Source organism: Protopterus annectens, chromosome 2.part1 (genome assembly GCF_019279795.1).
Source record: "Protopterus annectens isolate FY-2018-M chromosome 2.part1, PAN1.0, whole genome shotgun sequence".
Lineage (NCBI taxonomy): Eukaryota > Metazoa > Chordata > Ceratodontiformes > Protopteridae > Protopterus > Protopterus annectens.
Genome location: NC_056729.1, coordinates 1,471,427,326 through 1,471,443,775, shown reverse-complemented (window position 1 = coordinate 1,471,443,775; position 16,450 = coordinate 1,471,427,326). Strand labels below are relative to the sequence as shown.

General features: G+C 36.9%; 1 protein-coding gene across 1 annotated transcript in view; it reads right to left on the bottom strand.

Annotated features, from left to right (window-relative positions):
• Positions 1-16,450, bottom strand: part of LOC122794496 — a 613,529-nt gene that overhangs the window by 436,255 nt on the left and 160,824 nt on the right. The window lies entirely within an intron of this gene.

Here is a 16,450-nt window from a genome sequence, read left to right as displayed (position 1 = left end):
GAACCAATAATGACAAAACTACCCATTTTGAAACATTTCAAGACTAAGAGGACCCTCAAACAGCTGTCATTACAATCCACCAATATCAGTCATTATGCACAATCTCTGCAGGCATGAAAGTTGTCTGACTAATTTTGCATTAAACAGGACTATTAAAGCAGAGGTTGATGTTGGCAACAACTTTGCATTTCAGTGCTTCATCTGCTAATGTTAGTGTCTGCTGCCTGTGAAGAATAAATTGCCTGTGTTACATTAAAAAAACTGGTATGCAAGTGATATGCAATAATGAATGGCTAGCAACCGACAACAGGCTCATAGTTATTAGGCATTAAATCCAAAGGATGATACATTTAGGAGTGCAGCACTGCCTCCCCCTTATGCTGCTCCATAGTGTCAGCCATCAGTCTACCTGGTGTGGAAATAGAACCCACAGCCTTCTGAGCTAAAAGCAAGTGCACTTCCTGTTGCACCACTGACACTGATTATGAATCATCACAACTAAAAAACTCTATGACTGACGTTGACAGACTGTAATCCTCAATGATTACTGTGAAGGCTGCCAGGCTAGCTTGGTACAATTTTGTAAATAATTCTATCTCATTGCAAAATTATATTAATGTAATCCACAGGCTTGTTCACAAATATAAGAAAACTGTGTTAAACGTTGAACTTCAAAAATGTAACCACAGTGCTCTCTGCTAGAAGAAAGCTGATAAGTCAACCATTGTATGGCTGTTTGATCTCAGAGCTCAGAGACAAGATGTCTAGGCTAAGACATTCCTTCTGTTGTTTTGAGATCAGAGTTAGTTGCTAGATTTTACATATATAATGTATTTTATTGTTGTGGCCTCCTGCAGGTGTACATTACAAAAAAAGAAATGTAAATTCTGAGTTTCTGTTAGCCTGAGAAACAAGAGAAGTGTCAAGAATGATGTAATGTGAAGCAGTACTATGTTATTAATTTAAGGACAGAAAGAAAGGACAGCATTTTGCATTTGTCTTCAGAACTGACCACTCACTAGCACTTACTTTGCTCTGTCTGTATGTAAGTAGGATCTTAGACTTTAGTGTTTCTCTTAAGAAATAGATAGAAAATAGTTTTCTATATTTATGTCAGACTATTCTACAGTATTATTTTAAGCATTTTCCTGTGATCTCTGAACTCTTAACTAGCACTGTGTTGAGTTGAGGAGATTTGTCTTGTGTTTTTATGTATTATTAAATATTTTTACACCTTTCAACTGTGGTTGTTTTGTGTAGAGATAATTTAAGCTCTAGAGTACTTGCTGCTCAGTCACACTTACTAGTTGGATATCAATAATATTACACAATGAAACTGGCCACCCTTTGGAAAGGGCCTTAGAGTAGCTGATAAGTAGGGGTCCTGGTGGCAGTGATTTCTACCTTATAGTCTGGAGAGAAGGGGGCATAGCTGGAGAACCTGTGCCAGCCTTCCCCAGGAGTGTTTGTGTGTTTGTATATAACCCATATCTCAAAGTGTGTGTCAGCTACTTGAGCAGGAACACGAAGCACTGGTTGGACAGAGAGAGTGCTAGGAGGACTTCGTTAGGGACCCTAGCTAAGGACCCCACTCTATGGCTGTGCCAGTGGAGAGTCCTATTGGGGATCTGGAAAGAAAGGGAGAAACCAGCCCCAGACTGACTGTGATCTCTGTATGCTCTTAAGGGAAATTGTACTTTACTGTATGTGTACTTGTTATCCTTCCCAATGTGGACGCCACTCACTGGTGCTAGTGGTGAGGATTGAGGCTCCTTGATTACTGGGCCAGTGCACAGGAATCACAATTACAAAAATAAATAAATAAATAAGGAGACCCGGCAGTTGTTGTGTAGGTTTAAGGCACTTGCTTATTAATATTTAAGGTTCAGGGTTTGACTTTGAGGACATGCACTTAACTAGACAGTGCCCATAACTGGGGCATTTTGTGCACACACACACACGCACACACACACACACACACACACACACACACACACACACACACACACACACACACACACACACACACACACAACTGTAAATACAGACTGCTGTCAGTGCACTCACTGAGGGGAAACATGGAACAACTGTTTCTCCAGTGTACATATCCACTGATCTTCAATTGAGGAGTAAGTCCTGTAATCCTTCGACCTTGGCAGCATTATAAATGAATTCTGTGTTTAATTCTACTAATGAGTATCTCATTGTGTTTCTGAAGAAGTCTCCCACATGAGTATTGCCCTAACACTGAGTTTTCTGGGGCTGTCTTTCTCTTTGCTGGCTGCCAATCTGACTTACGACTACGTCAAATCTCCCACAAAAACATTGTGCGAGGTTGTGTTAAGATGTTGTTCTAATGCTAAACTTTCAGAGGCTGCTTTTATTTAAGGAAGGGGACTTTTTATATAGAATGGATTTTTTTTTTGTGTGTATGTGAACTGTGCCCCCCAAGCCAACATGGGCCCCAGGCAGCTTAGCTGCCTAGGTCACTCAGTGCTGGATCTGGCTCTGGCCATGTGCACATGCACTGGTGACAATGTCTTCTGTTTTTTTTGTGCACCTAACAGGTGTCCAGATATTGTAGAACTATTGAAGCTATGAAGATACACATCTCTTCCTGCTTGCCTGTTATATATGGGGTATATATCCTTATATGCTAATATGTTAGCTACAGTCATTAGCATATTATGTCGTATATAGAAGTTTCAAAGAATTCAGTTTGCAGTGTAGACTTTATAGAGTTTGGACCACATTTGCTGCCTGTGTGTTAATTATTAGGCCTCTTGGCATGACTTTGTGGCAGAATATAAAACATGTCTGCTGAAAGTGATGAAGTACATATGCAGAGGTGAAGAAATACTGTAAATGTTGAGAGTTTCTATGTCTGCAACTATAGAAGTATATAGTTCTTAGTGGAGAATGACCCAGCTACTATAAATTTGAATACTTGCTCTATTTAAAGGGAATATGGTTGATACCATAAACTCTAGGTCCAGAAATCTGGTTCATTCTTAATTGCAAATACATTAACTTTAAAATCAGGAAACTTATAGTATGCCTGCATCCTTGGGCATCACAGGGGAAGAAGACATAATGGTATTCAACTCTTTTTTTTTTCTTTTTTTGATGAAGAAGAAGACAAAGTAGTAGTGTGTAATGATAAATTCAGTAACTGTTTTCAGCCCAGAAAGAACTGCTCACTTGCTTGACATTTGTTCTTTAGAGAGCTCAAGATAATGCACTGGTTGTAGATGAATATATTACTAAGCTGAAGAACGCATTTAACATGTGAGTTTGGTGAGCTGCACGATGCACAATAACAGGAGAAATCTGTGAATTTATTAATAACTGTGGATGTATGCAGAGCAAGCGGCACTAGAAGTCCACTGATAAAATAATTGCATGAAATGATTGTGTATAACAAAATGTGACTCAAATAAAACAACAAGAACTAAAGATAGGATGTGCTGCAAAGTAGTGGATACATAAGAGAAATTCATAAAGCAAAGTACTCTAACAAAGAAGCAGGCCCGAGAAAACATCTCATCAGTGAAATTCAAGTTTGCATTGCATGTGCTATAAGAACAACGAAAAATATCGGCAAACTTTTAATCATGCTTTTTTGTCAGCTTTTCAGTTTTATTAAGTTGTTAACCAGATAAGTGACCTGGTTCTCAGTCCCTTTTCAGCCATGACTTAGGTCACAAAGGCAAGGATAAATATATGAATACAATTTAGAGTAGCCAATTAGCATGTTTATTAAGAGGTGGGAGGGAACTTGAATAAAGCAACATAAGCACCAGGAAAATTTACAAACTCCACCCAAACAGAGAGCAGAAATCAGGACTCAACCTTGCAGACTGTAGCTGTGAGGCAGAGACATTGAGCACTGAACTCCTGGGCTGCATGCACAATGTTTTCTAGAAAATTATATGGAAATGCAAAACTAAGTGTTTTCAAGAATGTTGTTGTTTAGAAATGTGAAAAAGAACTGTTCACATGCAATGTTGACGTAAAAAAGACTTGATATCAAAAAGTTTGAAAATACTTTAAAGATAGTATGACAGGTGTAAAGAAAGTTATTGGAAAGCAATGTTGAAAAATAAGATATAGATACATTGTGGAATTTATATTAGGTACAGGTGTGCAGTGCAATATCTTGTCAGAAAATTCTTTAGAAGCTTTGGGTCTGTTTGTCACACCAGATGGAAAGGGAGAGCTACAGAGATGTGTATATTATTTATATGTTTATTTGGCCATCCAGTTGTACCTTTAAGTCAGAAATACCTGAAATGTGGATACAAGTGTAAAATTTTCAGCTTTTTTTTTCAAATAGTGGTGCTTAAATGACTTCTATTATTTCTTGTCATGTGGGTTGTAAGAAGCTAGGAATATTTAAAAGGTGTTTAGACAGGGAGCAGCAGGAAGTGTCGCAACTAGTCATTTTACAGGAAAATAGGACTGAAAACTGTTTGCCAAGAACTACAGAGAGAGAGAGAGATAGGGAGAGAGTGGTGTCTCCAATTTAAACTGCCCAACAGGAAGAGCTGTCTCAAAAGTAAGACCAGATGTCCAGTGTAAGAAGTAGGAGGCAGGGGCACAAACTGTAGTGAGTTAACATGATGAAGCCTTATCATGATAGGGAGGCCTTTGTGCTGAGTATTTGCAGTGGGTTGCAGGAGGAGTCTGAGCAGGGTCTGGTGACTGATCTCCTCAGTGAGGCTTGGACTGACACATCAGTGGAAGGGATAGCAATGTCCCAGCAGCTATCCCCTATCCAGGTTCGAGAAATCCAAGCAGTGTTACAAGAGTTTGGGGACATGTTCACTGGACAACTGGGTGCACCCACCTGGTGCAGTTGTATCTGGATACAGGACCCCGAAGACCTATCAAGCAGGCCCCTTACAAGGTTCCTGAGCAAGTCAGAGAGACTCTGCGGGAGGACAGACAGGAAATTTTGGAATTGGAGGTATCCAGGAGTCCAGCAGTCCCTGGGCCTCTGCAGTGGTGCTGGTACCAAAGAAGGATGGCAGCACCAGCTTCTGTGTGCACTACAGGAAACTAAACAGTCACACAGAGTCACATGCTTACCCCATGCCTAGGACAGATGAAGCCTTAGAACAGCTGAGTGGAGCTAAGTATCTGACCATTATTGATCTGACCAAGGGTTACTGGCAGGTGCCACTATCACATCTCTTACTAGTATTGAATACAATTTCCATGCTGGCTACAGGATGAAGTCACATCTGACTCTGTAGTTCCCACACTACTCCCCTCACTAGGTACTGAGCCAGGATTTGGCACAGATGTGTTACAATACACACAAATAATTTACTAAGGCTTAATACAGCATCTGGAAGCTATAAAACAATTCCAACATTTCTACCCTTCCTGCAGAATTTTTTTTCCTAGATATTGTGTCTCTGGCTGTATTCAGACCTGTGAGATAGAATCTTTATGGCCTAAACCAAGTCATTTAATTTCAGGCTATTTTTCTTCAGGTTAGATGGGCTGAGCTTATCCTCTTCCAGTATCTTCTGTTAAAATATATACACTTCAGCAGTTACAACAATACAGCCTGACATACTTGTATATTTATTTTCTGTCTAGCAGGACTCACTGTTGATACATTTTTAAAACAAGCAGCTTTACAAATACATTCTTAACACAAGGATCTGTACAAATTAGTTTGATATTCAAATGACATATAATTCTTTACAAAACTCCAGCTAGCTATCCTGGCGAATGTTACACATTGAGCTGAGAAAAGGACAAAAAAGGGCTTAATGCTAGTATTCCCTTAAGGCCAGCTTTAATTAGTAGAAGGTGAACTTGATTTTTTTTTAATTATATGTGATTTTAGCTTGTATAAATGTTTTACTTTGAGTTGCTTTTTATATGGATCTGATGAAGTGGTAACCCCGCAAAAGCGCTCATCATTTTGTAATAAAAAAGTGTTTTAGGACATTTTTTGGCTTTTTCTCAGCTTTGTTGGTGTGCTCACATCTTGTTTTTAAGCCTTGATTTTTGTTGTTTGTGAGCCACCTTTGGAAGGAATGTGTACTTTGAATGTTACACATTCACTTCCCTACTCCCCCAAGCACAGCTGGCATTGTCTCACATCATCACACCATGTCCTGTCTCTTGGAAATATCTGTGGCTCCTGGTTTGTTCAGCCAAGCAGTTCACAGAATCACTCAGCCAAATAAATGTTACTCTAGGAGAAAGAAGTGACTGCCATCAAAACATGGTGGCCAACCATCCATTAATCACTTCTATGGTAATACTTGTGACACAGGTAAGTCCAGCAATGATCTGTGTGTTAGCATGTGCATGTGAGTGGGCTTGTGTGGGAGTGTTTGTAGAGACATGAATCATGCTGCATTACTATATGTGTGTTAGTGTGTGTGTATGTGTGTGTCTGCCTGGATGATCAATCTGTGGGGGAGGTAGGCTGTGATGTATGTTTATATGTATATATATATATATATATATATATATATATATATATATATATGTGTGTGTGTGTGTGTGTGTGTGTGTGTGTGTGTGTGTGTGTGTGTGTGTGTGTGTGTGTGTGTGTGTGTGTGTGTGTGTGTGTATGCACGTGTGCGTGTGTGTGCATATCAAAGTGTGCATGTGGTTGAATGGGTGAGTGTTTATGTAAGTGTGAATGAATGTGGGGAGGAGGGTTTGTTTGTGAATGTGGGTATGTGTGTGAGAATGTTGGGGGGGATCTGTGTGTGTGTGTGTGTGTGTGTGTGTGTGTGTGTGTGTGTGTGTGTGTGTGTGTGTGTGTGTGTGTGTGTGTGTAGTGGCCTTTGCAAATGAGATGTATAGGCTGCTAGGAAGAACACTACTGCAGTCAGATCTGACACTTGATAAGGAGACAAGGTAATAAACTGATAATTAGGTCTTTCTTATTGTGTGTATACCTGTCTCTTACTTATACTTTCTTGCAGTTGAGCTAATTGACCAACTCCACTGGGTAATTAGAGACAGTGGCAAGGATTTTAATTAATCCTAAGGTCTGTGTTTCAAATCTGTTTGTACATTTATGTGTCCATAATTATATTTTTAGATTTTTTTTTGTATTGAACTATACTTGTAAAATTCTGTAATTAGAATTTTGTAAACTGAACTCTATGTTTAGACTTTGATATTTAGACTCCTAGCTGAAGAATCCTATAAGTAAAAGTCTATATTAAGAACTCTGTTGAAATCTGCATTTATAATTCTATCTATAGAATTAGATGTTAGTATTGCTTGTCTGTGGAACTCTATGTTTAAGACTCCATCTGTACATATTTCTGTTTAGAATGCTATCTGCGGATAGAGTTGTCACTCCACAGCAAGAGGTTCTCTGGTTTGATTCTTGGCTCAGGTATCTTTTGTGTGGAGTCTGCATGTTCTCCCTATGTATGTGTGGGTTTCCTCTGGGTGTTCTGGTTTCCTGGCACATTCCAAAGACATACAGTAGGTGGACTGGACACTCTAAATTAGCCATAGGTCTGAGTTTGAACAGCTGTAGCAGGGATAGCCACCCAGCAGTATGAACTTTGGCTCTAGGTAATTGTCACTGTTTAAGTAATACCTTGAGGCCATGTGAGAAAAAAATGGGAAAAAGGGTTGTGGATGGATCAATGGAACTCATCAGTTACAATATTAATTTTTTGGTAAGTAGTATGCATTGTTGGTACCCCCCCCCACACACATGCACACACTGATACACACATACATATATATCTATATATATCTATCTATCTATCTATATATATATATATATATATATATATATATATATATATTTATATGGGTCCTATGTAATCTCGAAATACTGAAATCCCGAATTTCAGTATTTTGAAATCACATAGCCGAAAACCCAACTACAACACACATTTCCGAAACCACATAACCGCAAAATTCGAAATCCCAAATCTATGCTACACATACAGCACACACATAAACATACACACAACCCCCCACAATCAAATAAACACCCCCACACACCCCTACTTATATATTCTAACTCCGAAATCGCACAAACAGACACACAAAGGAAACTCACACCCAGACATTTTACAGTCCCTCACACACACACATCACAGTCACAACACACACTTACACACAAAAGCCTCTAACTAACACACTAATACATACATACTTACCTAAACTTCCACCCATCCATCCACACACCGCACCAGCAGAAGCGGAAATTCAACATCTCCATGCTTCAGGATTTTGAATTTCGCGCTTCTGTCGGTTTTGGAACTTTTGAGTTTTCGGCTATGTGATTTTGAAATACTGAAATTCGGGATTTCAGTATTTTGAGATTACATAGTGGACCCATATAAATATATATATATATATATATATATATATATATATATATATATATATATATGTGTGTGTGTGTGTGTGTGTGTGTGTGTGTATATACCATACATCTCAACTGCCCAGATTTTTGCAGAATGTCTAGATTTTTGCCACAAAATTTTGGTCTGTTCCTTATAAAATCTGGGGTTTTCAGGCAAATCACTAGGATGATGTGAGGGATAAAATCACTAAATAATGACATACATTTGATTTTCCCAAGTCATATCCTCTAGAAAATGTATTTTAATGCAAACCCTGTTATTTTAGCTACTTTCTAAGTTTATAAGAGCAATATTTAAAATCTGTCCATATTTTTGGGTCTTTGTCCTCCCATTAGATCAGGCTTTGTCCAGATTTCTTGGACTTAGAGGTTGAGAGGCAATAGGTAACTCGAACTTGTGATATTGTCTATTCATGTCTGCTTATGTTGTTTTTGTAAATATCTTATCTGTAATATACCTTCTTTGTTATTACTTATCTGTCTACCTTGGAGCTTTTCTCCCTGGGCCTGTGCTGAAAATGGACATTAATCCAGTTGGACTATCCCAGTCAACAAATGTAAAATAAATAAATAAAAATAAACACACACACACACACACACACACACACACACACACACACACACACACACACACACACACACACACACACACACACACACACCACACACACACATACACACACACGTCTACAACATTCCATTAAAGTGCAAACGTATTAAAATACAGTGAATCAAAGCAGGCACTAGAAAACAAACTTAACTGAACGAGAACAACAACAAAAAAATTCACACTACCAGACAATCAAATAATCAATACAGGAAACAAATACTTGAATTTGCAGATCATTTAGCTCACACCCAACACTCGCTCCAGACCAAATTTGCCTGAATAATGATAGAGATAGGGTTTTTTGTTCCTGCCCATCCTTACTAATGTGTGCTAACACAAACCCTATCATTGCTCTTAACCCCAACACTACATTTTATTTTATTAAAAACCCTTTTTCTAATACTACCACTAGAACAAGAAACTCGGACATACATCACATACATTAGTACACATATACAAAAAAAATATACCCCTAACATAGCCCTTATTCTAAGCCAAACCCAAAATCACACACACACACACACACACACACACACACACACACACACACACACACACACACACACACACACACACACAGAGTTTACCATCACATGCTCAATGCTTGGAAGCTGAGCTGTGCAAACTCCACATTCTAACTCTCAGAATGTCAAATACCAACATTACTGACAGTCCGAAGTTGCCCCCATTCTGGACTCATGTTACCACTTGATTCTGGGTCACCTCTTGGTTCTAAACTGCAAAACTATCTCTAAAATTATGCCTTTTAAGATTCTTTTTATATACTTATGCCTTCAGCATGCTCTCGGTACAATTCCATGTGTAGAATTCCATGTTTAGAATTATATCAGTTTAATTCATTCTGTAGTATTTTACCTCTACAACTCTACTTGTAGTATTCTGGGTTTAGAATTCTATATTTGTAGAGTTTCTGCTTTAGAATTCTGGGTATAGAATGCCATACCAAGAATTCTTTCAGCAGCATTATGTCTCTAGATTCATATATGAATAATTATCTCTATAAAGTTCTACGTGTAGAATTTAACTGATACAATTCTAATTTTAATGCTTTGCTTAGAATTATCTCTGCAGAATTAAATGTACAGAATTCTAACCACAGAAGTCTACATTTAAGATTCTGTCTGTAGAATTCTTCATTTGGAATTTTATCTTTGGAAGTTCATACACGAAATTCTTCCCAATGAAAGTTATATACAGAATTTTGAGTTTAGAATTAAATCTGTGTCTTAGAGAATGTGTAAAATTCTCTATATAATATTCTATTGATAGAATATATATATATATATATATATATATATATATATATATATATATATTCACTTCAAAATTTTGAAATTCCGAAATATTGAATTTCATATGACCGAGACCATATGATCAATGTTTCGGAATATCAAAATTCCAAACCAAATCACAACAATTTAAATGTTTCTGCAGGACAGCAAGCCCCCCTGCCCCCCCCACACCCCCACTATTTAAAAATTACAACTCTGAGATCGCACTATAGCGAGGAAAAGGGAAATCTCCCATTCTGCTCTGTATGCAGATCTCAGTTCGCAATTTCATTATTCCAAAAGTTTGATCATATGGTGTTGACCATATGAAATTCGATCTTTCCAGATTTCGGCATTGTGAAGTGCTCCCATATATAAATATATATATATATATATATATATATATATATATATATATATATATGTATGGGTCTACTTCAGAATGTCGACCATTCAGAATGCCGACTTTCATATGGCCAACACCAAATGATCGACATTCCGAAAGACTGACATCCTGAAATAGCATAATTTACCTACCTGCACCCTCCACACCCCCTGATACTTAAATATTCTCACTCCGAGATCGCACTACAATGCAGGAAAGGGGAATCTCCCAGTCCCGCACTGTAGCAAGATCTCTGCTATCATTTGTCGGCCTTTCAAACGTTCGCTCACATGGTGTCGGCCATATGAGTTTCGAACATTTGAAAGTTTGAACAAATGGAAGGCATATATATATATATATATATATATATATATATATATATATATATAGGTGTGTATATATATATATGTGTGTGTGTGTGTGTGTGTGTAGATAGATAGATATTTATTTCAATTTGATATCTGAACAGATGGGCTGGTTAAGATTACCCCTCTCAGCCACACCTGGGTTCATACAGAATTTTAGAAGTACATTAATCTCCAAAAGTAGGCACATTTTCAAGATTGTCACATTTGCATTTAAAAGTTTACCAGCGCAATTCTTTGAATTAAGTTATATCTCTAGATATGTATGTGTAGAATTTTGCATTCACAATTCACTCTGTAGAATTCTCTTTTTATAATTTTGTTGAAATCTTAATGTAGACTTATGTGTTTAGATCTTAATGTAGACTTATGTGTTTAGAATGTGTCTGCTTTATTTGATCAACTTTTCAGATCATCGAACTTCAAATGATCAAGACCATATGATCAATGGTGTGGGGAGAAGGGCTGCTTCCCTCTGCAAAAACATAGTGTTTGTTGTTTCTTTTGTTTTTTAGTGTTTCAGAACATTGATAATATAGCTTTAATTGTATGATGTTTGGCATTCTGAAACTTCAGTAACATGAGCTACATCTGTTTAGAATAAAATTCTGCATTTAAACTTACATTTGCAGAATGCTGACCTAGAATTCTATCTGCAGATTTCTACCTGTGTGATTCTGTCTTTAGAATTCTATCTGTAGAATGTGCACTTACAATATTGTGGTTAAAATCCATGTGCAGAATTCTGCGTTGAGAATTCAACTTGTCTAGAATTCAGTATAGATTTCTGTGAATAGAATTCTAACTGTAGAAGTTTGTAATTAGAATTCCATGTGTACAATTCTTCCATTTCAACTTTATGTTTACAATTCTAGCTGTGCAATTTGGTATCTAAAATTCTAAATTTCTTTTCATAAAATTGAATCTGTAAATTTATATCATTAGACATTTTTGGTAGAATTTCATTTGTAGATTTATATAGTTAGAAATTTTGGTAGAATTCTATTTGTAAAATTGCATATGTCGATTTCTATCTTTAAAATTCTACCTGTGGAATTCTGTATTTGCAACTTTATGTGTAAAATGAAACTATAGATTTAGGCAGTTAAAATCTAGCTGTATAAATGGTATGCTTATAATGATATCTAGAGAAATGTATTGTAGAATCCTATGGTTAAATATATGCCTTTGATATATATTATTTCTTTGGAATTCTATCTCTGCAATTCTGCATGGAAAGTTCTATGTTGTGGTTAATTTCTATATAATTCTGTGTTTAGAATGCTGTCTGCAGAACTGTACTTGGATTCTTTGTAATTCTTTAGAATTATATCTGTACTATTAATTACATGTTGCATATTCTAGCTGTTGAACTGTGTGTTCTGATTTGGAGTAATATGTATAAAATTCCACCTGTTGAATTAAGATGTTAGACTTCTTTGAGAAGAATTCCCTCTATAGAAAGTCTGTGTTTAGAACTCTATGTAAAGAATTTGGTGCTTACAATTTTACCTGTAGAACTCTCTGTTTAGAACATTCTCTAAGGAATTCTGTGTTTATAATTCTGCCAGTAGAATTCTGTAATTAGAATGTAATATGTAGACATCTATATGTACATGGTTGTAAGTAGAATTTTGTTTATGGAATTCAGTTCTTTGAAGTCTATGTTTAGAATTTTTAGCTTAGCATTCTGTTTTTATAATGCTATTTGTTGCCACCTGTGTTTAAATTTCTAAGTGTAGAATTATGTCTTTGGAATCCTGTGTTTAGAATTCTAAACATAGAATTATGCTTTAGGAAGTCTATCCTTAGAGTTCAGTATATGGCATCATAGATGCTACTCACAAACAGTATTCACCATGGAGCAGGTTAGGTAGCATACAAAAGCTTATTGTGATTCATAAAAGTAGCACACATTGGAATATTATATGCTGTTTTACCCTATTATGCAGGTATTGTCCGGCATACAGATGCAAACCAAATCCTCCCAGAATGGCCCCCATCGGGTAATCTATATAAGTTCATCCTAGTACTATAACATTGCAGCATAGCAATCCCCTCCCCCTTTAGTATGTTGCCCAGCTGACAATGACAGCCAACATATTACTGCAATTAAAATTCACAAATGAAATAAAAGCTCCATTGTGTGGCAGGAAAGTGATGCTATTGTTCTTTCACTACCTGGAGTTCATATAGTAACAAATCCTCTGATCACCATAATATGGTAATGATCTGCATTCTGCTTTCATATCTAGGGAGTGAATTTTTTTTTATGACTTACTCCCAAATACGATGGAAGACCACAATGCAACAGCTTTCTGTCACTGCTCGCAATAAAGTACTTTCTTACTAAGCAATAATCTATACAAATTGATGGATTCCTATCAGCAGACCGAAGACGGATGTTCTCAAATACGTCTTGGCCGAACTGACAAAACCGAAACTGCAAAATATCGAAGCGGCATGTAAGCGAATTCTTTCCCTGGGAAAGAATTTGCTTGGACGCTTCGGTACTTTGCCTTTTTTGGCACTGTAGTGCAGTCTTGGAGTTGGTATATTTAAGTGGGGGGGGTGTGGGGGGCACAGCCCCCCAAGTCAGGGGTTAATCTCATGTTTTAATGTGCTTTCTTTCCCTTTTTTTTTTTTTTTTTTTTTTGTTGGAACAGTGATTCTTTTCCCTTGGAAAAAAGTCACTGTTCTGACAGTCCAGTTTTGTAAGCTTTCGCTTACATGGGGTCGATTAATCACAGTTCGCTTACCTAAGTGTTCGGTGATCTAATATAGACCCCAAATTGATCCTAGTACTATAGCATTGCACTGTCTGAAGCAGCACAGAAGTCCCCTCCCCCCTGCCACTGCTATGTTATAAAGTACTTTCTTGCTAAGCAGCATACCACAGATCTGAACCTTGGTGTAATAGATGCACATGTGTTCCTTTGAGGAACACAGGATGGCAGTTGTACATTGATACCCACTACCCTGATTCATGCTTATAGCACGATCATCTGTGTTGAATGCAGAAGATTGACCTCTATAAATGGTATCTACACTACATAGTGTTTGCACTGAAATGTTTTTGTGTATGCATGCTACTAAATAATGAATGTACATAATGAACTAGTTTATTTCATTCAAAAATTAAAAAACACTGCATCCACTATATTCCTGTTTTAGATAGCAAGTTGATAGATCTATAGTTAACAACAAAGTTCTATGAGCTCTTAGCCTTAAAAGTTGCAAAAAGAGAAATTCTTAAAGTTTATCCTTAAAAGTCTGTTACCTTCTTATCTTCTAGTATATGAGCTGACTCCTAAAATGCCCTGCATAGTAGCTTAAGAGGAAGGTCTGGATAATCCTTCAATAATTACAAATCTCTGATAACAGTCATATATAACTTGAATGCTTTTTAGAGTTATGTTTGTTTAACTGACTCATAATGCCACTTTAATTTATTTCCAAAAGAGATCTCTCACTTTCATAATTTATACTACCTGGATTATTACATTTATCTCCTTATATTTGGATAAATAATTTAGAGCCAAATCTGATTGCTTCGCTTTCTTCCCTCATGATTTTATCCTGTGCAATAAAGGAATCATTGCAAGTATGGTCAATTTTCCTTTATGGCTATATTTAAAATATACTTTATTGTCTCACATATTTTAATTGGAATTCTGTTTGCAGAATTCTGTCTTCAGAATGCGATCTGTAGAAATTTGTGTTTAGAACTCTGCCTCTAGACCACTATACTTAGGATTCTTTGTTTAGAATTTTGTATGAGGACTTCTATATATAGACTTCTGTTTTAGGATTCTGTCTGTAGAATTCAGTCTGTGCAGTTCTGTGCTTATTTTTTCTGCAAAATTCAGTGTTTAAAATTTCATCTCCAGAATTACATGCTTCAGATTTTTATCTGTACACTTTTATGTTTAGAAATCTATCAGTACATGTTTCTATAGAACTGTTTTTCTTATAACTTTACCTGCAAAATTATACTTATGGAATTAAGTGTTTCAAATAAAATATCTAGAAATCTGGCTATAAAATTATTTCTGTAGAATTGTTAGGATTATTTCTGTTGAATTCTGCTTCCTCTGTGACTCATGAGGTCACAAATGGAGAAAAAAACTCTTCTGGATGAAAAAGCAAAAAATAAAGCATTTAATGAGAAGACGTCCCTCCCCACTGCCAACGACATGGTCGCAGGAATAATAAGAAGGCTGAAATCTCCCAAAAGAAGGGATTCACTGCCAACCTACACTTAGAAACCAGATTGATTGTATTTTTTTATAGAAAACATCAAGCTGGGAGTTAAACTTTACTGAGTTAAACTCAACCAGATGGTATATTGTACAATTTAAATTCCAAAAGGCATAGGGAACCTGCAAAATTCCATCTGTAGAGTTTCCACAGTAGAATTCTACCTGCAGAATTCTTAAGTCTGGAATGTTGTGTTTACAATTGTTTATAGAACTATATCTGTAGATTTCTGCATTTAGAATTCTCATTGATGATTTTTTTAGAATAACATTTTCAGACGTATGTAGTAATAAGCCTGTCTGTAGAACTCCATCTGTAAAATGCTTTGTTTATAATTCAGTCTGAAAATTAATATCTGCAGCATTTTATAGAATTCTGTGCTTGGAATTTGACATGTTGAAATCTCTCCATAGAATGATCTGTTTGGAATAATTTTGTAGAATTCTGTGGTTAAAATTCTGTGTGCAAAATTCTGGGTGTAGGAACTGATCTTGGTTTCTTGGTTTTTTGTAGGAACTGATCTGTTTAATTCTCCTGTAACATTTTGCATTTTTGGGTAAAGCCACAGGTAGCCAAGATAAAGTTATCCAAATATCAACTGACTAATGGCCTAGACACAAAGGAATATAATGGTGATCAGCTGATCACTGTTTTGCATAGAAAATCACTGATGGCGTGATTAATTGTTCATTAGTTTGGGAGATTTCTCCCTTCTTCAAGATGGTGTGACTATGCAGTTGAAAAGCACAAGCACACACACACACACACACACACACACACACACACACACACACACACACACACACACACACACACACACACACGGGTTCCCTACGTTAGAACGAAAGCTCGGAAGATCGACAATGACATCACTGACGCCAGAAGACAGATGGAGCAGATAACCGACAACTCAGAATGCCGACAGCAAACACACCGACATGGGAAATGTGTGAGTGCGACTAGGTAAGTGTGCGATAGTGAGGGATTTAGGGTTAGGGTGCGTGTAAGGTGTGTGTGCGATAGTGAGGGATTTAGGGTTAGGGTGCGTGTAAGGTAAGTATGCGATAGTGAGGGACTTAGGGTTAGGGTGAGGGTAAGGTAAGTGTGCGATAGTGAGGGACTTGAGAGTTAGAGGCAGATTAAGTGAGTTAGGGTTAGGGT